This window comes from Dendrobates tinctorius, unplaced genomic scaffold (assembly GCF_039654945.1).
Source record: "Dendrobates tinctorius isolate UK_male_01 unplaced genomic scaffold, ASM3965494v1 ptg000249l, whole genome shotgun sequence".
Classification (NCBI taxonomy): domain Eukaryota; kingdom Metazoa; phylum Chordata; class Amphibia; order Anura; family Dendrobatidae; genus Dendrobates; species Dendrobates tinctorius.
Genome location: NW_027361916.1, coordinates 3,680,576 through 3,689,518, shown reverse-complemented (window position 1 = coordinate 3,689,518; position 8,943 = coordinate 3,680,576). Strand labels below are relative to the sequence as shown.

The window sequence follows — 8,943 nt, the reverse complement described above, 5'->3', positions numbered from 1 at the left end:
CTTGGAGCAATGTGACTCGCGCACAGAAAATCTATTCCCGGTTCTGTGATAAGTTAGCGGCCGACAGGAAGAAGAAAGGTCTGAATTACAGCCCAGACTGGAGGACAAACTGCAGGAGTGAGAATTGGCCAATCAGCGCTCTTCACCCCTATACTTATCTGCACAAATACAAGATATGAAATGACAATTAGACGCCATTCTCACCACCAGAACGGAGAGGCGCTAACTTGGAGTAAAGCCGCGTTTTATCACCATGCCAATAAGCCTAATAAGATGCCGCTCGTAAGCTCAGAATGAGAGAGTCACTGCATATAATCTCCTCTATAAAAGACCCTAAGGGTCAGATCTCAGCCCACCCCGATGTCATGTATAGCACTTATAATGAATACTCCCAGAGTTTGTATTCCCCCCACAATCACCCCCCCTCACTACTGGAGTCATTCCTTCACACACTACATCTACCTAACCTGACTGAGTCCGCGGCACAACAACTCCATTTACACATCTCTGAGGAGGAAATAGTTTCACCAACCAAAAAACTAAAAAGAGGAAAGGCCCCGGGGCCGGATGGTCTTACAGCAATATATTATAAAAAATGCAGCGATGTGCTGACACCACATATAAAAACCTCTGTAATTCACTACTAAATGGCTCACAGCTGCCCCCTGAGCTCTACGTGGCGCATGTAACCGTAATCCCTAATCCTAAGAAAGATCATCTCACCACAAATTATAGACCTATATCCCTCTTATACATTGACTTCAAAATCTTTACATCCATTGTGACTAACAGGATCAATAAAATCCTCCCTCACCTCATCCATCGGGATCAGGTTGGTTTTATACCAGCGCGACAGGCCCCAGATAATATTAGGAGAGGGTTAAATATTATTCATACAACTAACCTACAGCGAAAGCGACTTCTCCTGCTTGCATTAGATATTGAGACGGCTTTCGATTCGGCGTCCTGGACATATCTCTTTACGGTTCTATCGGAAGTCGGATTCTCCCCTAAACTTATAAAGTGCCTCCAATTGTTATATGATAGCCCTATCGCTTATGTAAAACTCCCGTCACCACATCCCCCTCCAATTAATATTCAGAGGGTACCAGGCAGGGCTGTCCTCTATCTCCAGCTCTTTTTGCACTTGCAATGGAACCCATTGTGGAAGCAATAAGGAGAGATCAGAATATCCTGGGCCCTGAGAATATGGGAGACCAATATAAAGTCAGCCTCTTTGCGGATGATCTCCTGCTAACATTAATAAGTCCCCACACTACACTCCCTCACTTGTTTTCCTTCCTTCAAGAATTTGAGAAGATCTCAGGGTTAAAGATTAACATTGATAAAGCAGAAGCATTATTTGTAAATTTTCCTAAGAGCAAACTAATATAGCCTCCCATTTTGGGTTTATACACAAAGAACATTATCTAACATATCTGGGTATCAACTTAACAGCCAACAGGTCACCTCTGTTTAGGTGGAATTACACTCCACTAATCCAAAACTTCCAGAGGGACCTGGATAGATGGGCTCCCTCAAAGTTATCCTGGCTCGGCAGAATACATGCATTAAAAATGGTGTCACTGCCTCGCTTCTTATATCTATTTAGGTCCCTCCCAATTATGGTACCAGCCAGAATGTTCACTCATTTACACTCTATGATGTCTAAGTTTCTTTGGCTCGGAAAACAACCCAGAATTGTGCAAAAACTTATGTTCCGTCACAGAAAAGAAGGGGGTTTATCCCTCCCTAATTTTACACTTTATTACAAGTCAGCACAGATTGCTCCATTAATAAGTGCGTGTTCATATCCCAATAGTCCGAGATGGGTTATTCTGGAATCATTTCTCTCCAAACCATTCTCTTTATCAGGCCTAATGTGGACCACAGACCGACTTCCACGGGGGTTAATGAATGTGGCTCCTTTTACAGTCCACTCGTTGCTTCTTTGGAGGAAAGTCCGGTTTAAATATAACTTACAATCAAGCCCTTCTCCCCTGACAGCTATATTACAAAACCCCATGTTCCCACTGACAGGGAATTCTGTATGTCCTTTTAATATCAATGTATTTCTGGGGTCTTACATGCATACTCTGTATATGAAAATGCTGTCTCATGATAATGATTACCTATAACCTTATTCTTCATAAGAACTTGTACGTGATGGATAAACTGTTTACTGCACCCAGTTGGACATTGAAACTACACGTCCACATATTAGGTAGATACTGGGGCCATGAATACTTAGTAAGACAGGTTAATGAGGCTAATGGAGCTATAACTGTCATGAGGATAGATTAATGAGAATGATATTGGGGTCTTGTGTAATTTCCCCAAGACCTATTAAAGCTTTCAGCACGTCTACACAAATACTAATAATTAACAGCCGAGTACAATCTGATTGGTTAACGAATATGAATATGATTGGTTGGAACCATTTATGCTTACTGTTGAATGATCAATTGTCCAATGAAATGTGATGATGTAATGTTACCGCCTACTCAAATGAGCATATAAGCTACCTAATTAAATCAGGAAAGGGGGAACATCCTGCAGATACATACCCTGTCTCTGTGTGTGTTTGTTCTCCGCTACTCGAGTAGGCCTCAGACCATAATCTGGCAACCTTCCAGCATATCGATCTCCCATTGAGAGATAAAGATCAAATCACAAACTCATCAGTTGGCGTCTCCTTGGGCGGGCTGGTTACAACAGAAGACCCCAGTATCCTGAAATCCGGCACCCGCAGACTGACGGCCTAGAGGACACACAGATCAAAATCACCGGTGAAGGTAAGAGCCATTGATTCTTACAAATTCTGTGTCTCCCCTCTGCTACATGTTCTGAACCGGCTTTTGGGGTACAGTATAGTCTGTCTTCTTACATACCAGCGCTAAGAACCGTAGAATATCCTTGTGATACATAATACGTATGCTGGAGGGAGAAACCTAAAAGCTGCTACGTATGATTGCGCATGAATGATTGAACCAACCTTGAGGGTACTAGGAATTCTTTACTGTGTTCTTGCCCCTTGGGAGCGTCTCTCCATGGTAACTGGCTTGCCAGGATTCATGTGAGGACACGTCTCTGGCGGCATACGCATAAAGAAGGCTGCGTACGTCCTCTTGGAGAGCGCTAGAGGTACTATTACGGTGTTAAAACGCCGTTACAGACAGGATAGGTCTATCCACCTTCTATTCTGTCTGATACGCACAAACTGCCCTCTAATGGTGCTAAAGAACTTTGAGGTAGTAGGGATTACATTAGCCTGCATACTAATGATAGCTTTAGTCTTCTGGTTGATAAATAAGATCTCTGAGTATACAAGGCTCAGCAGGTTTAGTTGAGGGAAAAGATTTTTACTGGGCTAATAAGAAAATTTGGGTCATATTAGTCTGCCTATAGTTAATTGGATTTGCTCTCTGGTTGATATATAGAATTGCTGAATACGCTAGGACTAATTGTAGAGAAGTGCCATCTCATACTGAGTACGTAGAGATTTAGTGTTAGATGACCAGGAGGGTCATGGCCAGACCACTAAATAGTTAACCTTCTTATCAAGGTTCCCATGGGTTTGATGCCTATCAACTGATCAGTTTCAGTTTAGGACACGCAAGTTCAAACATTGAGCGGGAACCTCATATAACAACGAGATGCAGTCTATGTCGGCATAGATATTTGCTAAGTGATAAAGAAGAAGTAGACTTGTTGAGATGTGGGCACACAGTAATAGCGTATATTAAGAGAATAAGTGAATAGCAACCAGAGAAAGAGGCAGATAGAGAGATACGGTCTAGGTGCGGCCTGTACATTGAGTTAGCGAAGTGCAGTCAGTACGGGTCTGCAAGCCATAGGCATTTTACATTTTAGGACAAGCCAGGAGAATTTTTCGCCCCAATACAGTCAAGTATCAACCAGAAAACATAGATAGGATTTTTAGCAGGAGCACCAGGAGGTGATAAGCTTAAGCAGTTAACAGTTTACTGAATCTGTGTGAAGGAATGTGAATGACCTTTGAGACTCTCTGCTGATAAGTGGAAGCGCATGATCTCATGTGTGAAATTCTGTTGTATTGCTTGCCGTGTGTGTGGGTGTGTGTGAGCCAGCTATTCCATGAGAAAATGTCGTGCCCTAATTGCACATTTGGATTAATGTTGCTTGTGTCTCCTGACGGTTGGAGAATTGTCAGGGTTATACCAGGAGGGTATATCCAACAGCTCACTGGTTTTGGATTTCTGTCAGACAGATTTCCAGAGTATAAAGTGTTTAGGCTCAATGTGCATGGTATTCCTGCAATTCCCTGGGTCGACGGAATTTCATTAAGTGACATAGAAAATTACAATCTTGTCAGATGTCCATTAAATAACGGGCAACCAGAGACGTACCTGGTTGAAGCGCAGCTTGCTGCTTTGCTCACTGGATTCACATTATAGCATAATACGTATTTGTAGAAGGTGTACAGCTAGTTTTTCATAATGTCAAGTTTTTTTTTTTTTTAGAATGCATGTTGATAAGAAAGGAAAAAAAAAAAAAAAAGGAGAGGCAGATGTTCAAGGTACAACGTTGCCTTTGACTTGAAGCAGTGTTAGATATCCATGGAAGGCAATTGTCAGGTAGTAAAGATAAGGAATGCTTTTAGTATGTTAGGAAAAGGAAAAAAAAAAAAAGAGGAAATCCCGTTATATGTGTAATGGAAATCCACCACTCTGCCCCCTATTCGGTATTAATATGGTGATTTCCAAAGGGGGGGAGAAGAGAGGAGAGTCAGCTATTTTTAAATATTTTTAATCCATAAAGGTATCTCTCATTAATCTGGATTTTGAGTTTTTCTTTCCGGAAGGTCCAAGAACCTGGTTGTATGGCGATCACACAGCATGAGATAGTAGAAAGCAGAACCACTCCTCCCTCATAACTCTACAGGGGAGGTGGAGTTGACGGCACTCATTGAGGCGTTTAGGGGGCTTTAAGGTAAGCAAGACACCACATATACAAGTCATTGTTTTCAGGTGAACCTACAACTGCAGCCCCATATGGGGAGAAAAGGTCTTTTCTTACATCAACAGGCCCTGGAAGAGGTTGCCATAGTGGAAGTGAGGGTACATATGAGAAGGAACCCGTGGAGCACGAAGCAAACAAAGTGGCTGGGAATCAGCCAGAAGACCAAGGTACTGGGAGACCCCTGAGGCGCCTCCACTGGTCATGGTAGCATTAAAGATAACCAGTTAGACTTAAGTATCTTACAGGCTCTGACTCGGTCACCAACCGGGGAAGAGACTGAAGTCTGGTCGGAAGCTGGAGCTCAGAACCGTGGATGGTGGGACAGTGGGTATGTTTGCCAAAATCCTTGCACCATGTGATGGCTCATGACTCAACGCACGTGAGTGAAGACAAAAACTATGTGCTCTGAAGAAAGATGCTGGGTCCACCTGTTTAGCTTTACATTAACATAGATTAGATGCGCACAACACAGATAGACTAGAAAGATGCCATAGACATACACGTGCGCCTGGGCCCTCCTATCCGTTTCAATGACTGCAGATTGACTTCATACAGGCTGCCCAAGGTAAGATGTATGAAGTATGTGCTCGTGTGTGTTGATCTCTTTTCAGGGGACTGGAAGCCTTCCTGATGTCAGAAGCTACCACAACTGAGGTACTCTTTTGTCCACATAGATGTTGTAACTATTTGACAACCCCTGCAGCAGGTCCGGAGTCCAAAAGGGACTCCCATTTGTGTATAAATAAGTTTTTGATTCTATTTTAGTTAATCCAGACATTGGTTGCTGACCAAAAGACACGAAGACCACTGGAGCCACTGGTTGATGGTCCCCGCTAAGCCACATCCGTAGAGTTAAACGGAAGACCGGTCTACACAAGCTACTATGAGGTCCTGGAGTGGAAGAATGAGGGTCCTGTCCCTGATGATGTTGGCAGCTCTACTGCAAGAAGGACAAATGGACGAGACACTTCAGAATAGCACATCAGTAACCTTGTGGTTTGACACCAAGGCAGCAACAGCTACATTTAGGATGGACTTGTGTCAGATAGTGAAGTGTCAATGGAATCTTAAATTTGGGAAGAAGAGTAGCAACCCCAATTATAAATATCTAACAGGAGTTGAAGGGGCGGTGGTATATATCTGTGTAACTAGACCTGGAAATGAGAACTGTAATTCTTGGTCAGATGCAGCTTGGAACACGGGAACGTCATGGGGGTATAAGCCAGAGGAAGCCATGACTCGTGTTAGTTCATCAGGAAAGCCTCTCCTCAAGAGGATGAATATTGCTGTACCCATTCCAAAATGGGGTTGTGATCCAGAGGTTTTGGACTGGAGATTCTCTTGCAATCCTCTCCTTATAACACTGGATGAACCCTCTCTTGGAGATGAAGGTCTCTATGTATTGGGACTGTATACCCCAGGTAGACAGGTTCAGCAGGGAACATTTTGGTTAAAAGCTGTTCCTGCACAGGACAAGGAACAAGAGGAGGACAAACCCCAAAGGTCAGGAGAAATGTTGGATGTTGATGGAATTGGAGAATTAGGCTATGAGGAGAAGTTAGCCGTAGAAACAGGCTACACAGAGAGGAATGAATGGTTGCTATGGATGAAGTATACTACAGAGCAAAATAACAAAACTGATTGTATTGCATGTGCAACCGCTAGGCCCCATTTAGGGACTATTCCCCTCAGATATTCAGAACAGGATCAAGTAGACTTACAGTGTATTCTAGCTTTGTATAATGCCACATATGACCCTAGTGATAATGTTCTGTGTCAATCTCTATCAGTCCGGTATCCAATAGCAAAAATTGATCAGGTGCCACCTAGAGTTTATGCATATCCAGGTGACTACACTTGCTTCCTGAGAACAGGACCAGGAAGATGGGTAGGAAATCTAACTTCAGAGTTTTGTCACATCACCATCCCCATAAATACAGATAAAGGAGGCTTTAAAGCCAGTTGGTTTCAAAACCAAACTATAGCAAGGAGTGACATATGGTGGTTATGTGGAGATATGAAATTGAGGCCTAGGTTGCCACCAGGTTGGGTTGGCAGCTGTGCTCTAGTTCAAGTGCTCATGCCATTTAAAATAATTTCATCAGAAGAGATTAAAGGAGGTGGAATGAATGTTGAAACCCTACACAGAAATAGAAGGTCAGTACCTGCTGGGTCCTTTGATCCTAGAGTTTATATAGACAATATAGGGGTACCCAGAGGGGTACCGGATGAGTACAAGGCCAGGAACCAGATAGCAGCAGGTTTTGAATCAATTTTCTTTTGGTGGGTGACAATTAATAAAAATGTGGATTGGATAAATTATATTTATTATAATCAGCAAAGGTTTATAAATTACACAAGGGATGCAGTAAAAGGGATAGCTGAACAATTAGGCCCAACTTCTTTAATGACACATCAGAATAGGATGGCTTTGGATATGTTGCTAGCGGAAAAAGGGGGCGTGTGCAAGATGTTTGGAACGTTTTGCTGTACCTTCATCCCCAATAATACAAGTCCAGATGGGAGTATCACCAAGGCGTTGGAGGGTCTTACATCCCTGTCCGAAGAATTGGCAGAAAATTCGGGTATCAACAATCCCTTCATGGACTGGTTGGAATCCTGGTTCGGTAGATGGAGTCATCTTGTGTCCAGCCTCCTCATCTCTCTGGCAGTAGTAGCAGCAGTACTTGTGACCTGTGGATGCTGCTGCATACCATGTATCAGAGGACTACTCCAAAGACTGATTGATGCGTCTATTACTAAAACTATGTATATTACAATGAAACCTTACAATAATGATTATGAGCAAATGGTTTGAGGTTGAGAATTAGATATGATCTCCCTTTCCCTATGGGGAATTCGGCAGAAGAAGGGTTAGGAAGTCCGACACTGGCATTAGGCCTTTGAATGTACCTATATGTGAATGGTAGAGTCATATCTGTTCTCAAAAGGGGGGACTGACAGGGAATTCTGTATGTCCTTTTAATATCAATGTATTTCTGGGGTCTTACATGCATACTCTGTATATGAAAATGCTGTCTCATGATAATGATTACCTATAACCTTATTCTTCATAAGAACTTGTACGTGATGGATAAACTGTTTACTGCACCCAGTTGGACATTGAAACTACACGTCCACATATTAGGTAGATACTGGGGCCATGAATACTTAGTAAGACAGGTTAATGAGGCTAATGGAGCTATAACTGTCATGAGGATAGATTAATGAGAATGATATTGGGGTCTTGTGTAATTTACCCAAGACCTATTAAAGCTTTCAGCACGTCTACACAAATACTAATAATTAACAGCCGAGTACAATCTGATTGGTTAACGAATATGAATATGATTGGTTGGAACCATTTATGCTTACTGTTGAATGATCAATTGTCCAATGAAATGTGATGATGTAATGTTACCGCCTACTCGAATGAGCATATAAGCTACCTAATTAAATCAGGAAAGGGGGAACATCCTGCAGATACATACCCTGTCTCTGTGTGTGTTTGTTCTCCGCTACTCGAGTAGGCCTCAGACCATAATCTGGCAACCTTCCAGCATATCGATCTCCCATTGAGAGATAAAGATCAAATCACAAACTCATCACCACCAGGCCTTGAGCCACAAATTTTTTCTTGGTGGAAGCTGAAAGGTATTCATGTACTTAAACATTTGTGTTCCCCATTTAATATCTTACTTGACAGACAGGAATTTGTTCAAAAATTTAAACCTCCAGTTAGGGAGGTAATGGACTTGAACCAGATCTTCCACTTTGCAGAGCAGATCCTCCCAAGCGGTACTACTCTCAGGGCAACGAGTTTTGAAAATAAATGTCTAAATGACTCTTTGGGCAGGGGAACGATCTCATTGATCTACTATGCTATAAATTCTCCACAAGATGATAAGAAATTAAAGTATATGTTACAGTGGGAGGAGGATT

At 42.4% G+C, this 8,943-nt stretch overlaps 1 long non-coding RNA gene across 1 annotated transcript; it reads left to right on the top strand.

Moving 5' to 3' along the window:
• The first annotated feature begins 2,353 nt into the window (after window positions 1-2,353).
• Window positions 2,354-8,489, top strand: LOC141063287 (uncharacterized). Its single transcript, XR_012224855.1, has 2 exons — window positions 2,354-2,795; window positions 5,767-8,489. It is a non-coding gene; the product is annotated as an uncharacterized lncRNA (long non-coding RNA).
• The last annotated feature ends 454 nt before the right edge of the window (window positions 8,490-8,943 follow it).